This window comes from Eublepharis macularius, chromosome 2 (genome assembly GCF_028583425.1).
Source record: "Eublepharis macularius isolate TG4126 chromosome 2, MPM_Emac_v1.0, whole genome shotgun sequence".
Classification (NCBI taxonomy): domain Eukaryota; kingdom Metazoa; phylum Chordata; class Lepidosauria; order Squamata; family Eublepharidae; genus Eublepharis; species Eublepharis macularius.
Genome location: NC_072791.1, coordinates 162,583,068 through 162,600,531, shown reverse-complemented (window position 1 = coordinate 162,600,531; position 17,464 = coordinate 162,583,068). Strand labels below are relative to the sequence as shown.

Sequence of the window (17,464 nt, the reverse complement as noted above, 5' to 3'; positions counted from 1 at the left end):
CCTTATTCTGGAAATGGGAGGATCTTTTCTGAGGAACATTCCCTAGGAGGTTTCCCTGGGTCTGGATTTGGTATACCCTGTCTAAAGGTCCTCCTCCCCAGAGGGTAATTCCTGAAGCCCTAAGGCTGAGAATGTCTTAGGTAGTAAATACTGGTAGACCTCAGATTCACACAGCTGGGCTGACTGTTTTGGCAAGGGTATTTCCTCCTCCTCCACATCTGAAGGAATTCTTCCTTCTCCTTGTCATTATAGACACTCTCTGAGGGCAATCCTCCAGCTCACCGGGGATCTCTGTCTGTTAAACATTACAAGCTGCCTTATTCTGACTCAGACCATCGGTCCATCCAGGTCAGTGTTGTCTACTCAGACTGGCAGCAGGTCTCCAGGGTCTCAGGAAGAGTTTTTTTCCCATCATCTACCTGATCATTTTAACTGATGTTAATGAGGAACGAACCTGGATCCAGCCACGAGATTGGCATGGGTGCATTTACTGTGGCACCGGAGCTGAGGAGATTCCTGGCATCTTTTCCCACCAAAAGCCTGGGCTGAGGTAACACAATGACTCCAACTGTAGAGCAGGAATGTGTAGTTGCTTCCAGCTCCTGCTCGGTGGGGCAGACTGTTTGAAGCTCTTTTGTGGCTCTGAGGCCAACTTATAGCCAGGAGACCGCACAAGCCACGGAGGCATGTTGTTGCCAACTTGTTGCCGGGAGCACATACAAACCGGGAGGCATGTCAGCACCAGATTCATCAATCCCCATCACATTCGATGCGAATACTGGGGAGCATTCCTCTCTGTCATCTAGGAAGCTGTCTTCAGAATCACCCAAGATGTCCTCCGCCTTAGAGGGAGAACTCATTTATTTTAGAGGATGTTAACACATTGTTAAACTACTTGCCTGTCTCTTGGAATCTAACCAATGGTCAATGGAAATGGACCCTCTGTGCCCTTACAGTTGCTAAAAGACTTGTACTTCAACACTGGAAAGACAACAGTCTACCCCCTGTAAATCACTGGATTGAAAACTTTATAAACTTATTGACATTTGAACGTGTCTTATATAGAAGGCAACTGTGCATATACTTATTTTTAGATATTTGGAAATCTTTTATAGATACCTATGTATAGATTTACCAACAGTGCTTTTGTAGCCAGCGCTGTTTTCTTTCTTCCCCGCCCCCTCTCAGAGGTTCTGTTTGCTTTTTTTACATTAATAAAATAAAAAAATAATTTTAAAAAAAATATACAGCAGTTATGGATTATGGAATACATAAATGTTTTTGAAAGTCACCCACTTTGAATCTTAAGATTTAGAAAGCTTGAAAAAGAAATGTTTTGGACTCAATAAGCAAATCAAGAGGCAGGAAAAACCATCTTTTCTATCTGTGAAATAAAAATAAATCAGGCACAGGCAAAAGTGGGCTGCTCTTGTGGCACCCCAATTTTAATAAAACCTCACAGATGTTCTCATCACAACTCACACAGGGTAATGATGTATAGCCAAATATACTTGGTCCATTTAATCAAAACACTGCATTGTGCTATGGTGGTACCAGTCCTACCTGAAGGATAGTGGTGCTGGAGGGCTGCTCAACTTTTGGACTGTGGAGTCCTGCAAAGTTACATCTTATCCCCTATGCTCTTTAACATCAACATGAAACCTCTAGGTGATGTTGTTTGGAGATTTATACTGGGCTGTCTCCACCAATACACAGCTGACACTCAGCTCTATCTTGTACTTCTGGCTGATCCCAGGGAGGCTGTAGAAACTCTGAACCATTTTCTAGAGGCACTTTTGGAGTGGATGCAGGCCAATAAGCTTAATCCTGACAAGACAGAACTTCTATTGGTGAGCAGATTCAGAAGGTCTGATCTGGGATTTACAGTGTCACCTGCTCTAGATTGGGATGCACTCCCCTTGAAGGAATAGGTCACAGTCTGGGGATACATGTGGACCCAGGCCTACTGTTGGATAAGCAGGTGACAGTTGGGGCCAGGAGTGCCTTTTATTAGCTTCAGCTGGTTTCCCAGCTGCAGCCTTTCCTGGCTAAAAAGATCTGGTCACTGTAGTCCATGCCCTGGTTACATCTAGATTAGATTACTGCAATGTGCTCTATGTGGGTCTGTCGGTCTTTGAGAAGTGTTTGGAAACTTTAATTGGTGCAGAATTATTAAATACTACGAGGTCTGATCAAGTTGCTATTCTCTCACTTGACACTGAAAAAGCTTTTGACAAAATTTATTGGAAAATTATTTTTGCCACATTGACCAAATTCAGTTTTCCTGATGAAGTTTTGGATTAGAATTCTTTATTTAGCTTTTAGATCTAGAGCACTAACTAATGGTGTTTGTTCTGTACCATTCCTTTCTCTTCTCATTTTTGAGCTGTATGGAACCCCTGTCTTGTGTCATTAGGCATAATAATAATACTCGTGGCTATGTACATAACTCTCTACAACTTAAAGTTACCTTATATGCAGATGATCTTTTATTATTTCAGAACCTCAGTCTTCCATTCCAATATTAATGAACCTGATTAATACTTCTGATGATTTAACTAATTATTCAATTGGACAAAATATGAATTGATGCCATAGAGAGAGAATACATCACATAATTGATAATGGACATTGTCGATGGTAACCAGGTATCATTACTTACTTATAGCCTAGGGATTATACTGGATACAGCATTTCTACTAGAAAAGCAAGTTAAGGCAGCTGCAAATAATGCTTTCTGAAATTTCTGTCTAGCTTGGAAGATGGCCCTGTACCTCAACACAGCCAATGTGGCCACCTGGATCCATGCTATGGTAACATTGAGACTTGAGTACTGTAATGCTCTGTACATATGACTCCTCTATAAGCTAACTCAGAGACTGTACTTGGTGCAAAATGCTGCATCTCAATTATTATCAGGAGTTACGAAGTGTGTGAATATTACTCCCATTCTGCAGTCACTCCATTAGCTATCATCAGTTACCAGGCTCAATTTAAGGTATTGGCTATCACATACAAAGCTCTTCACGGCCTTGGTCTGGCATATCTACTGGATTGCCTCTCTCCCTAGCTTCACTCATCTGAACAGAGCCTTCTGCATGCACGTTACGGAACAGCCTACCTGAAGAGGTAGCAAAGCACTCACTGTCCTGGTTTTTTGCAAACAATACAAAACTGAATTATTCAAGAGGCTTTTGGACTCAAAACTGTACTGTAAGGAAGTGGTCCCAAAGATCTCCATCAGTTTAGAGATAGGGACCATAGACTTTTACTACTATGTGCATCTATGTACTATCTATGGTTGTTGTGGGTTTTACGGGCTGTATTGCCGTGGTCTTGGCATTGTAGTTCCTGATGTTTCGCCAGCAGCTGTGGCTGGCATCTTCAGAGGTGTAGCACCAAAAGACAGAGATCTCTGTGTCACAGTGTGAGATCTCTGTCTTTTGGTGCTACACCTCTGAAGATGGCAGCCACAGCTGCTGGCAAAACGTCAGGAACTACAATGCCAAGACCACGGCAATACAGCCCGGAAAACCCACAACAACCATCATTCTCCGGCCGTGAAAGCCTTCGACAGTATATATGTACTATCTGTTGCTTTAAAGTATCATTCTACTGGGTAGTTCTATTTTGTTTAACATGTCAGAATTACTTTTGCTCTGTTTCAGCAGTACTTCAATTCTGTATTGGATTTCCGCTGGTTTTAAATCTTTGTGAATTTTCATTTACATATCTTATTACAACTCTTTATTGAAAAGTCCTTGAAACTGACTGTACTAACTCACACTGTGTAATCCGCCTTGAGTCTAAGTGAGAAAGGAAGACTTACATTAACATAAATAAATACATATATCTTGCAGGTGTATTCATAAAATTAATACTTCGTTTCAGAAATTTATGTGGGGCTTCCTACTACCCTGGATTTCTCTAAAGAGGATACAACTTCCATGTAATGAAGGAGGATTTGGCTTTCCTGATCTGAGTTTGTATCATCAGGCATATCTGTCAACTTGTACTAATTACTGAGACTGCTCTTCCCAGGTGGATTCCCCATCTTGGGCCCTTTTGGAGGCTTCTCGTTTGGTCCTCCTTAAATGGAGTGCATTAACTCATGTTAAATTGGACTGCGCTCCTCCTGCAACACATTGTGGTCCTCTTGGCACATTATGTCTTGACAATATCAATTTGACCCATTTTCACACACCAAATTAACATTGAGGCCAATCCAAATTTGGGAGGAAATATTTTATATGGAAGGTTTGGACAAACGGGGATTTTTACTTTGGATCAACTGATAGGTTATGATGGTGAGTTTCTGCCATTTTCTCAGCTACAGTCTAGACATGATTTGTCAACTTTTGCTGACTGGCAATATTTACAACTACATTTGTTGGTACCTGCAGCACTGAGTATTTCAGTATCTCCTCCACTTTTGGAAATGTGGAATCTATTCAAAAAGGAAAATCTGCAATATTTGCTTATAAATATTTGCTGTTGATTAATAAATGATACCCAGACTCCTAGGAACAAATGGAATAAAGACTTAGATCGCCCAGTTCTGCCAAAGCAATAGGATAAGGCCTTAAATGCTATACCAGTTACTTCTAAAGATCTTAAGCTGCAACATATTGAGCAAAAAATTATGTTTAGGGTATATTGGACAACACAGCACCTTCACAATAAAGAACTGAATATAGTATGTAATTGCTGGTGCTGTAGTTTACAGGAGACATATCTTAAGTATATGCTCCAGTAATGTCCAGTTGATTTGACCTTTTTGGGAGGAAGCTATTACTCATTAATTTTGTATTAGAATACCCACTGATCCTTGAGGATGTATGTGTACTTTTAAATTGCCTACCTGTATCCTGGAATCTAACTGATCAGCAAAAGTCAATCCTCCATACCCTTACCGTAGCTGAAAGATGTATATTACCACATTGGAGAGATAAATGCCCACTCACCTCCAATAATTCTATGGATGGAAGACCTTACAACTTCATCTATATTTGAACATATGGTATATAGATGACCTGCAGTTGGACTTATTTTAAAAATGGTTCATAATACTGCAGTCAGGGAGTTAACTGGAGTGGGTCATATGGACCATATTGGGCCATCTACACGGACTCCCAATTTGTTGCTGGGCACAATTCAAGGTGCTGGTGTTGACCTTTAAAGTCCTACACAGTTTGGAATCAACGTACCTGAAGGACTGTTCACTGCCTTATGAACCTACCCGATCACTGCAGACATCTTCAGAGGCCCTGCTGCAGGTGAAATTAGGCAAGTAGCAACCCAAAAGAGGGCATTCTCCGTCACAGCACCACAACTCTGGAACTTGCTCCCCAAGGATATTTTATAAAGTTAAGTTAACAAAACAATACTTCACAGCATACTAATTCCCCATCCAATAGTCAATAACTGAAGAGGTCCATAAATGTAGACACCAACTGAGAAATGAGACCATAATCACACAGACGTATCTTGGAAACACATGTACACAGTAACAACAAAGACATAGGAAAAGGGAAGATTGACATTTGAGAAAGTGGGGTCAAAGAACTATTTTTTGAACCATAACAATTTCCAGTTGTAATATTTTTAATATTTTTAAAATTTAATATTTTGCATTTGTATGTGCTTCCCATCCATGTTGAGCTCAATAAAAAACAATTTTGAAAAACAGACAAAATTATGTCATCCTTTATATTTTTCTTTAAAAATCATTAAAGAAAATGGATTTTAGAAGAGAGGGGGCCCACAAAGTCTTGCAGGAGGCATCTTATTTTGTTAAGATTTCAAATTATTCTGCAAACCTGGGACCTTTTTGAAGTTTACAGAAACATCTAGTTTGTCTGTTCATGGCTCTAATCTTCAAATTTAATTTATGATTTGGCCATGCTGAGAATTAGATATATTGCTGACATGGTACGGGGAAATAGGTATGTTATTATATTCATCCTCTAAATCAGTGGTCCCCAACATGGTGCACATCAACACCTCATCTGATGCCCATCACTTTCAAAAAGTGGGTGGACTCTTGTCCAACATGGCTTTTGACTAGCCAGTCTAAACTTGATTGACCGTGCAGATAAAAATAACATTGCTTTAGTGGCAGCTGGCACCATAGCACCACAAGTTTCATTTCATTCACTCCTCTTTTCAATATATGTATATTTTTAAATTACCCCTCTTCTCCCCTGCAGTTGAACTTCCTCTGTGCGTGCATCTGGCTCCATCCCCCATAGCAGCCATTTTGCAGTTGGCACCACTTATCAAGGCAGCCATTCTATACTTGTGCCCACCTCCCTGTGTCAGCATTCCAACGGTGCTGATAAGGTTCAAAAAGGTTGGGAACCCTTACTCTAACTTTCAGTTCAGAAATATTACACAAATTGAAGAGTGTAAAAAAGACTCAGTTGGTATCTTTTCAGAGCGCTGGTGCTAAGTCCTTTGTCTAAACCATCTTGTAGGAATAGGAGACTCTGTCTCACGGATACAGACATAAGGTTCCGTCCTTTTTTGTCACACCATTCGGCAAACAGTTGCCATGTCTTATTATAACTCCCATTGGTAGAACCCTTCCTTGAGGTCAGCATTGTAGAAATCACCCTCTCGGAATATCCTAAATCCCTAAGTTGGTAGTGTTCAACCGCCAAGCCATCAGCCTTAGGGATGTCGGATTTGGATGCCAAATCTTCCCTTGCGTCAGCAGATCCTCCTTGCATGGAAGTGTCCATGGTTTCGAACAGGACATCCTCTTGAGGTCTTGGAACCAGGGTCTCTGAGGCCAGAAGGGGGTGATCAGATACATCCGCCTTCTGATCCACGATTCTCTGTATTACTCTGTGTATTATCTTCAGTGGAGGGAATGCATAGAGAAGACTTCACGGCCAATCCTGAGACAGCGCATCTACTCCATCGCCTCTGGATCTCTGTGTCTTGAGAAGAATTTTGGAACTTGTCTGTTCCTTATGGAGGCAAAGAGGTCCACTTCTGGCATGCCAAACTTTTGATATATTTGTAAAAATACCTGTTTGTTCAATGTCCATTTGGACTGGCCCACTCTGTTCCGACTCAGCCAGTCCGCCAGTATGTTCTGTTGTCCTGAAATATGACTTGCTTTTATCGATCTCAAGTTCACTTCTGCCCAGAGAAAAATCTCTTCTGCCTCTCTGTTCAGAATTCTGGACTTGCTGCCTCCCTGCTTGTTTACGTAGGCCTTTGCCGTCATGTTGTTGGTGTGTACCACAATGTGATTGTCTTTTAGGTAGTCCTCAAACTCTAAGAGTCCATTCCTTATAGCTTTGAGCTCCAGGAGGTTTATGCTGGCTTCTCGCTCTCTGGGAAGCCACTCTCCCTGTGCCATCTTGTCTTTTGTGTGGGCTCCCCACCCTATCAGGCTTGCATCTGTTGTCATTGATGTCCTTTTCGGTTCCCTGAGCAGTAATCCTTCCGTGAACTTGCTCAGATCCAGCCACCAGCTCAGTTCCCTGGACAATGTCTGAGGAATCTCCACTAGCTTGAGCCACCTGTGGGTTATGATCCGTTGGTACGGCCGCAAAAACCTCTTTAACTGTCTGGTGTGGAATCTGGCCCACTGGAGTGTATCCTAACAGGACACCATCATGCCCTGCAGCTTGGCTAGTTGCATTATCTCTACCAGCTTTCCTGATTGGATGGCTTTTACCGAAGAAAGGATTTTCTGTTGTTTCTCTGGGGACACGAAAGCCTTGTCCAGCAATGTATCCACTATCACCCCCAACTGGACAATTCTCTGCATTGGAGACATAATGCTCTTTTGTCGGTTGATAACAAAACCATGCCCCTCCAGGCAATCTATCGTCAGCGACACCGTCCTCTGTGCCGAGTGTAGGGATGGGGCCTTTATCAAGATATCGTCCAAGTAAGGTGACAGGGCTATTCCTTGGACTCTAAGGCCACAAGAGTTATGAACACTTTCATAAATACCCTCGTGAGGATTTCAGGCTGAAGGGGAGAGCCCTGTACTGGGAGTGCTCCACGTCGTAGGTGAAACGTAGGTACTTCCTGTGTGAAGACTGTATAGGGATGTGTAAGTAGGCCTCTGACAGATCTATGCAGGCTAAAAAGTCCCCTTGCTGTATGGCCCCTGTGGTGGATTTCATCGTTTCCATTTTGAACCTCCTGGATCTTTTGTGGAGGTTCAGGTCCAATATGGCCCTGACGTTCCCGTTCTTCTTCAGGACAATGAAGAAGATCAAGTACACATCCTGTCTCCTGAATTGTGTTGGTGCCGGTTCTATCGCCTTGATCTGTAGCAGGTGCTTGATGGCCTCTTTTATCTTCAGATGTTTCTGCTGCGATTGGTTCCGAAACACTTGGGTAAAGCGTCTGTCTGGAACCTTCTCAAATTCCAAATTCCTTGGACACTTCTCAAATTCCAATTCCTTGGACACTGTTTCCAGCACCCATTTGTCTGACACAGTCTGTCTCCACTGGGGCACAAAGTCCTGTAGACCCCCCCCCCAATGTGTCCAGCCTCCCGGTGACACAGATAGTCATGCTTGGCCACTTTTCTTTTGGCCTTTGGTTTGGGAGGCTGACTTCCTAAAGGTGAAAAGTCTGTTGTGTCAGATCTTGGTTTGACTTGCCACCTGCCCTTGAACGGTCTGTCAGTATTCTGCCTGGCTGATCTTTTGAAGTCTTGAAAGGAGTATCTTCCTTTGTACTTCAGGTCCTTATTTGATGGTTTGATGGGACGTTTCTGACCCCCCTTGGGACTCATCTGAGTTTCTGAACCCCCTTGGGACTCATCTGAGTCACTGGAGTCCTCATCTTCCCACTCCCCCATCTCTTCTTTTTAGGTTTATTTTGGGCAGTGGTTTCTGCGTGCCTTTTCCCTTTAGAGTTACTTGGCTGTTGTTTGTCTTTCCTCTGGGGGGCTAACTGCACTCTAAGATCTTTTATTGCATTGTCCAGCCCTATTTTGATCTCTGCTTGCAGCCAAGCCAAAATGTTTGCTTTTGCCTCTGGACCTGCTAGATCAGGGTCACTACTCCCTAGGCTTTTCCCTTGGTCAGAGTGTGAGTAACTTGGCCGCTTTGGGGACTCCATGCCACTCAGGGTTGGCTCAGTCACTTTAGGATCAGCTGTGTCGGCCTCTGAAGCCATTCCTGCCAAAATCTTCCCACCTAAAAGCGAAAGTAAGCATGAGCACAGCCGAGCCTTTAATGCCCCTATATACCCCTTAAACCGAAGGGCTCAGGAGTCCAGCACTGAGGGAAGCTTTCTCCCTACTGACGATTAAGAAAGACTCACGGCGCCCAGGGAACTTATACAACCCATAGGCTACTTCCATGCCCCGCTATTTAACCCCGAGGCCGTCTCCACTCTCAAGCCCAGCTCAAACGGCCCTCCATGGGACCCCCCTTTCCGCTTCCTTGAGGATCAGAAACCTCTCCGTGGGGGCTGTAAGCTCTACTTACGTCCTGGCACGATTTATGAGGCCTCCACCGTATAGGAGCCTCGCTGGGCTTCCTTTCAATTTTTCAGTGCCACAGCATTTCTAGCCACTCCTTCTGTGCCTCTACAGAAGCCGGGTCCTAGCTAACTAGGATCGTCGGCTTTGTGGCTCGCCTCCGCAGCTTTTGTACCACCGACAGTAAGCTGGATCGGGGGGAGGAGGAATGCGTCCTTCCTTTTCCCTGGCGAGCCCATGCCTCGCTGCACTTTTCAGTGCCTGAAAGGATCACTGCTCCACAGAGCAAAGGAACTTCACGTCCCCTGCTGAGCAGGGGTGGAAAAAACTGGAGAGCCTGGGAGCCCCTCCCCCAAGGATCACAAGTTTCGTTGGACCCTGCACAAGAGACAGAGGAGGAGCTACCCAAAGGTCTTGACTGCCCCACTCCAGGACCACAGGAGAAAGATACAAAATAAAATATATTCCCTGTTTAAAAAAACACTAGCAAGCAACTTAACTGAAACTTCTTCAGCCATACAAAGCAAATTGCAACAGTCTAACATTGATCAGACAAGGGATAAGTGTGGTAATCTTTTCAACTGCATGATTAACTGGGTCATCTCATCTGACAGCAAAGGTGGAAATGAGGTGTCCTCTACACTGCAGAAGTAAAAATCTATGCACATGCATTAATAATTAAGAAAATACTTCCTTGATCATGATATATAATTCAAGCAACATTTTAATGTATTTTTTTGTCTCTTGTGGTTGTCACTTATCCTATTATATAAAAGGTAAGCATATTCAAGACAACTCACTTCCTACCCTGGTGTGCCACCAGAGGGCACTGCCGTGGAGGGAAGCCAGATGAGGCAGCCAGACCTCCTGAGAGCGTGCCACGGTGGGAAGCCCAAGCTGGGATCAGACATGAAGCAGGCGGCAATACTCACTCCCTGCCTTCACACAGCTGGGATCAGGAGGGGAGTAGGTGGCAATGCCTGCCCCTCACCTTCACCCAGCTGGGATCAGGAGTGGAACAGGTGGCAATGCTTGCTCCCCATTCTCCCAGCTGAGATCAGGTGCAGAGCAGGTGGCAATGCACGCCCATCCTTTACCCAGCTGGAATCAGGTGTGGAGCAGGGGGCAATACCAGCCCTCTGCCTTTACCCAGCAGGGATGAGGAGCAAAGCAGGTGGCAATGCCTGCCCGCCACTGTCATCCAGCTGGGATCAGGGGGGAGCAGGTGGCAATGCCCGCCCCCCCCCCACCTTCACCCAGCTGGTATCAGGAGCAGAGCAGGTGACAATGCCACCCAGCTTCACCCAGCTGGCATCAGGCGCAGATTAGGAGACAATGCCCATCCCTTCTCCATCCAGCCAGGATCAGGAGTGGAGCAGGTGGCAATGCCCACCTCTGCTTCACCCAGCCAGGATCAAGGAGTGGAGCAGGTGGCAATGCCCACCCCTTTTCACTCAGCCGGGATGAGGTGCAGAGCAGGAGGCAATATCTGCCCTCCATTCACCCGTCCGGGACCAGGCGCAGAGCAGGTGGCAATGCCTACCCCCCTTCACTCGGCCAGGATCAGGTGCAGAGTTGGCATGCCCGCCAACCCGCCTTCATCCAGCAGGGGTCAGTGATGGAAAAGGAGGGAATGCCTGCCTGCCTGCCCTCCCCTTTCTAGAGCCTGTTGTATTTTTTCCCACAACGGGCCTTGTTGCTAGTTTTAATTTTCAAATTTTGTTACTCATAGGACTATTTGTATGGTTCTAGAATGAAATCAAAACAGAACTTTTGAGTTTTCTGAACTATTTTAACACCTTTATACTTCCAACCTTTTTAAATTCTAGACCCCTCACTGTCACTCTTCAGGAGGTGGCTGTTTTAATTAACTTTGTTTCTACGTTTATTAGCAGTCTTTAACTGTGCTTTTAAACTTTGTTTTTATTTATTTTATGATAGTTATTTTATTTATATTCTAAATCACCTTGAGTTCCTGCAAGGTAGAAAGATTGCAAGATGATTAATAGCTGTTTTTTTGTAACTGAGACTTTAAGCCATGCTTTAATTTTATATAAAAATGTACACCACTTCTATAGAGTTCAGAGTACTAATGGCTTAGACCCTTTTAGCTATGGACCACTCCATAAATTACACAGCAACAAAGCCTGCCGACTCACCAAGTACACAGCAGAAAGCTGCTACCAGTTGTAGTTCCTTGATTACTCTAGCTATGAAATACGCTTTTTGTAGTCATACTTTCAAATACATGTTTAAAATCTCTTATATTTACACTTTAACACATAGTACATAAAAAGCTGCCTTAAGATTTGCAGCCTTTTGATGCATAGAAAACACTGACAAAATATGTATACACAACTCCAGTTTATCCCCATTCCCAGTGTCGTTCCAAGATTCTGAATGCCAAATCATTATCTGCTAACATAATGACAGTCTTTCAGGAGTTACACAGATCCAAAGTAACTGATAATGCCACTCCAGTGCCTTAATGATGTTTTCTCTCTAATTTCTGCATGAGTCAAGCAGGAATGCTAGCCTAACTGTAGGCAACTGCCAGGCACACAGACCACTCTTAATGTTTCAAATATGCTACATATTTGTGCTATTTTTTAATATTTTTGTACAATGCTTTTAAATGTTTTAATGCTGTTATCCTCCCTGAGCCTGCTTGCGGGGAGGGTGGAATATAATAACGATAAAATAATAAATAATTAAAAAAATAATATCTTTGCTGTATGTTTAATACTACTATAGCACTTCCCCTCCACAAAGAATGTGAGCTTTAAGTAGTTTACATAGAAAAGTGGTCCATACCAGGGGTCCCCAATCTTTTTGAGCCTTTGGGTCACAAAATGGCCACCATAAGATGCAAACTCACACATACACACACACACACACACGCACACAGAGGAAGCCCAAGTGCAAGGAAGAAGGGTAATTTTTAAAAAATATTGGGAAAGATGAGTGAGAAAGAATAAAACAAATACTATGGTGGCAACTGCTGCAGAAACAACTCTGCACAGCCAGTGAGATCTCCAGTGGCCAATCTGAAGCCCTGCCGGGCAAGGGCCTCACCTGACCACCTACTTTCTAAAAAACAGGAAGATGGTGTGGTGCCCATGGGTGCCACATTGGAGACCTCTGGTCCAGACTATCATAGTTACAGATTGAAAATGCAATATAGATACAATACTATTAATAACCATTTTAAAACCAATTAAATTGTATCCCCCAGCAGTCAAAAAATAATCAGCAGACAACCTAGCCAGAAGTCCCTGTGAACAGGACTATCTTACATACCCTGTAGATGGGAAGCAGGGTGGCCAATAGACTATTCTAGAGCTATCCATGGGCTGCTACCATCCTAAACACTGTAAAAACGAGGACTGAAAGAAAAAGTTGACCTGATAAATGATGCTAGCCAACAGATTCATACATAGAGAGGCAGTCTTGTAGATATGTGGTCCCAGGCTATACAAGGCTGCAAAAGTTAAAGCCAGCATCTTACGCTGAATCCAGATATGTATCAGCAGTTAATACAAACACTCTAAAGATCAGCGTAGTGTGTTGAAAACAATGTGCCCTAGTTAAAAGATGAGCTACTGTACTTTGCACCAATTCGCTTCCAAGCTGTCTTTAAGGGCAGCCCCAAGTAAAGCTGCAGGTTGCCAACCTATGGTCAACTCTCCCATGTAACATACGTTACACAGATTCCAGTCTCCTATTTAAATGGCCTAACAGCTTTATAGCAAATAAAAAATTAGTGTGGCCTAACCCAGGATGTCCTCCTGACATATAACCAGATCTATATACTAAGTCAAGTGACATTTAACTGTTTAAATAATGAAGCTCATCTCCCAAAACAGAATGCCTGCAGAAAATATTTCCAGGGCAGGTTACACATGAAGCAGCATTATTCCAAATCAAATCAGTTTATTAACTTTGGTATTGTCTATTCAGACAGATAACCATTCTCCAGGGTCTCAGACAGAGGTTTTTCATGTCACCTGGCGCCTTATCCTTTTAACTGGAGATGCTGGGAATGGAACCTGAGACCTTCTGCATGCAAAGCAGGTACTCTGCCTTTGACCCATGCCTGTATTTTATGTATATACTTGAAAATAAGACTTTCAAGTGAAAAAACCCTCTAAGAAATCTGGGGGTAGGAACTTGAAATAAAAAAGAGGAGCACAATAGGGAAAATATCTTACAGCAATAAATTAATGTTTAAATAATAATTTGATAAACTGACAATAACACTTGAATGTAAAAAAAATGAAAGTAGGGAATGAGCCACACACACTCACATACACAAATACTAGAGTGCTGCTATTTCAGGAGATGATATTTTAGAAACAGTTTTTAAGGTAGGCTAATGATGTCAGAAGACCAAAAGCCCCCAAAAGCCAATGGAATCCAATGGAAGCCAGAAGACAAAAGCTCCCATGTGTGGCTTTGCTAACATTTAACCACAGCTCCCTCAATTGGAGCATTTGGCTTTAAGCCACTGGGATTCCAAATCCAGCATCCCCTTAAGCACACAATGCGCAAGTCTATGCAATTATTTCCACAGTAATTCCACATCATAATCTAGAGATCTGTGACACTAGTGCTGGAGTATACAGCTGGAGTATATAGGGAGACTCAGGGGTCCCGCAGCAATGCACTGTGGGACCCCTCAAAATTCAAAACGTATCAGCTCATTTACACCACTCCTTATTGGACACAAGCTAGAGGGTTAGGATTGGGGCAATACACTGCTAAGAGTTTTCCAGATCTCTGGCTAACATTCTAACTACCATACTGATTCTCATCACTGACATCATAACATTTTTGCAAGGCTAGCAGGATATGTTAGTTAGCAACACTGTACATGTGCAATAGTTAACCACAGCCAATTCTAAACATTCAGACAAGACCCAGGACAGCAGCATTAGTTCAGGTGTTCAGATGAAGTTAAACAGAGCTAAACTTGAACTTTGTGGAATGCAATTATTTTTCTCTTTCGGCGTGTGTGTATACACTCACAAACATAAAATCAGCATTTATGGTACTATGCAATATTGTAAGTACAAAACTGTATTATAAGGACTGTTAAAACAATTATATTAGGTTTTCTGTTTATTTTATTTTTATATTATTTATTGTCTGCTTTTCTCATTTAGACTCTCTTTTATTACACTTTTTTTTCTTTTATTACACTTTCAGTCTCAAAAGTTGTCACTGTAGTATTTTATCTTTCAGCAATGTATCTTGGTAAGGCCATGTCACACTGCACAAGCATTACCTTATTTTATAAAAATCTAATCTAAGATAAAATCATACTATTGTAATGCAATAAAGATTAAGCTTATAAACACACAGTGTTATTAGAAAACACAGAGTCCTGGATCATACAGCAGTTCTTATTCAACGGCAAATCATTAAAAAATACCTACTACAGTCTCCTGTATTCAGAAAAATCATGAGAAAGAAAACATATGGAAAAAATTAGTTTAAATTACAATTTTCACAAGCTGGAGTTATCCCACTGCTTGAAACTAATCAATTTGCTTCTTATCTTAACAAAGCATTTAAAAATCCTGTAATGTTTATTTCTCTATAAACACTATTTAGCAATATTTGTAAACACCTGTAATCTTGATATAAAACGTGCTTTCATGAATAGCTCTCTCCTTTGCAGGTAACAACGTAATATCCAAATGAGCATTCAGCAGGTGTAAGGAAAGCTAACACAAATTATAAACCCCTTCATCTTAAAGTCTTTTCTATACTAATTTCTACCTACAATTAAGACTTTTCCTGTCTACATAGAAAACCCGACCAATGTAGATCTAGTTATCAAAATGAGTTTGATTAAGGTTAACAGTGATGTAGAACCACATCATTACACAAAACTCCAGTGCTTCTTTACAACAAGCTCTTAGCTGTCAAAATTACCACTGTGCATATCCAATGCATGTGTGCAGTTATGGAAATGATCATCATACTGACAGACACATTTGCATCCTCAGTTATGCTGCCACATCCAACATAAATTCAGATTATATACAATGGCATGTACACTTTGAAAATACAACGCAATATAACTCTTGCCTGGTTTTAGGCTCTCAGAACATGCTGCAGAACCCCTAATCTTAAAAAAAAACTGCTACTTTTGCTTTGTCGGATTATTTGACATACAAAGCTTTTTAAACATTATATATAGCATGGAAAGCAGCATTGATATTCAACCTTTTGATCTCAGAAGCCATCTGCAAACCTTGGCAGCCTATTCCCAGCTGGCAGCAAAGCTTTTCTTCAAACATGTCTAGTTGCAAGCACTAAACCTAGTTTGGGCCCTTTTCACACCTTCAGGTAGCCTGTTTTTCTCTTTTCTCTACCCCCCCCCCCCGCCCAAATAACGTAATCCTGCTGCTTCTTCAACTCACATAACAGGACAAAACCACAACACAATACACTAGGAAACAGGCATTCTCTCAATCTTTAAATTTCAGAAATCATTTACACAAATGTTAGCTGTAGGTAGAGACTATAAATACAGCTACTTCACTGAAGCAGGGGTACTTCCTAACTAACTTGAGAACCCTTTCAGATATTCTGACAAACCAATACTGGACTGAGAAAAACTGTCTGACTTAAAATATCATTTACTATGCCTTCCGTTTAGCTTCCTTTTTATAACAGACACTTTGTTTTTAAGAATCACTGTATATCATATTTCAACAAATCCACAACTCCAAACCACCAGCCCCCATTAATACTCTGGATAATTCTGACCAGGCAACCCTCAGATCTACTTTAGCATCCCCACATTTACTGTGGTAGCTCCACACAGACTCAGAGCAATGCAGGAGGGTGAGCAAGTACTTTGACTCCACATCCTTACCTTAGTGATGTCACTCGTTTTACACCAGAACTATGCAACAATCTTATTGGGTGTCCTTCCTCTCACACCCATTTTAACCAAACCACCTTAATTTTTAATACATACATATATAAATCTTTTCTTACCTTCATATAACAGCCACGTCCTTCCAGAGGATGATGGTGGACGAACCCCCAAGGGTAGTGAGTGAGGACGAAGGGTAAAGTGGCAATAGTATATGTGTGAAGTGGGGAGTGGTCTCCTCCCCAAAAAATGTCCAGTTCAAAACCACAATTCAGCTCAGTTCTTGAACCCCCAAACATTAGCAAACAAACGGATAAACCAACGGCCGTTCAAGCGAACACCCCACTTCCAACTCGGAGTGCCCCCACATTCCTACCACAGACAGAAAAGCGAGGGCAGTGGGCAGAGGTGGGGAGGGGGGGCAGGCGATGTAACCTTCCCCCCTCCCCACCTACTGAGCCCCTTCAGTTAAGGGGAAGGAGGGAAAGAGGGTTCAGCAGTCGCCCCTCTCTCTGAGGGGGACGGGGCGTCCCTCTAAGGCCTGGCTCCAACCCACCACCCCACGGATGAGGCTTTCTCGTCGCTCTTGCTTCTCCCGCAGCCGTGGACAGAGGAGTGGGGGAAGGGTGATGGCAGCTAAACAGCAGGACTCTGCTTATGGTGGGGGGGGGGAGGCGAGGACTTGCAGCCACTGCCTCCTCCGTCTTTCTCCCCTCCCCAGAGCCAGCCTCCCTCCCTCCTTCCTTCCCTCCCGCCTGCCCTTAGACAGGCAGCAGCATAGCAACCAACATGGCAGCGGCGCAGTCACCCAGGGAAAGTGCGGCAGCAACTCTCGCGAGAACTCCCGCGTTCTACTGGCTCTCTTTTCCCAGTTTCCGTGAGCTTCCGAAACCGCGCCTTTCTTCTTTCGCTGCCTAGTTTCTGGCCGGGATCGCGACGGGATTGGTTAGACCACTCGAAAGACCGCCCCCTTTCCTTTTCTTGGCTAAATGATTGGCTAGTCCGGATGTCAGCGTTTGCAAAATTTAGGAGACCTGTCGTCACAGCAGTAAAGGCTGCCTCACCAAAATCTTGCCTTAGTTCGGAGCAACCAAGGGTGGTTTTTTGCA

General features: G+C 43.0%; 1 protein-coding gene across 2 annotated transcripts in view; it reads right to left on the bottom strand.

Annotated features, from left to right (window-relative positions):
- PTPN4 (protein tyrosine phosphatase non-receptor type 4) overlaps nucleotides 1-17,040 on the bottom strand; it is a 220,512-nt gene extending 203,472 nt beyond the window's left edge. For both annotated transcript variants that reach the window (XM_054970596.1, XM_054970597.1), the window contains exon 1: nucleotides 16,478-17,040. The gene's annotated coding sequence lies outside the window, so the exon portion shown is untranslated. The remainder of the gene's footprint in view (nucleotides 1-16,477) is intronic.
- Nucleotides 17,041-17,464: the final 424 nt, after the last annotated feature.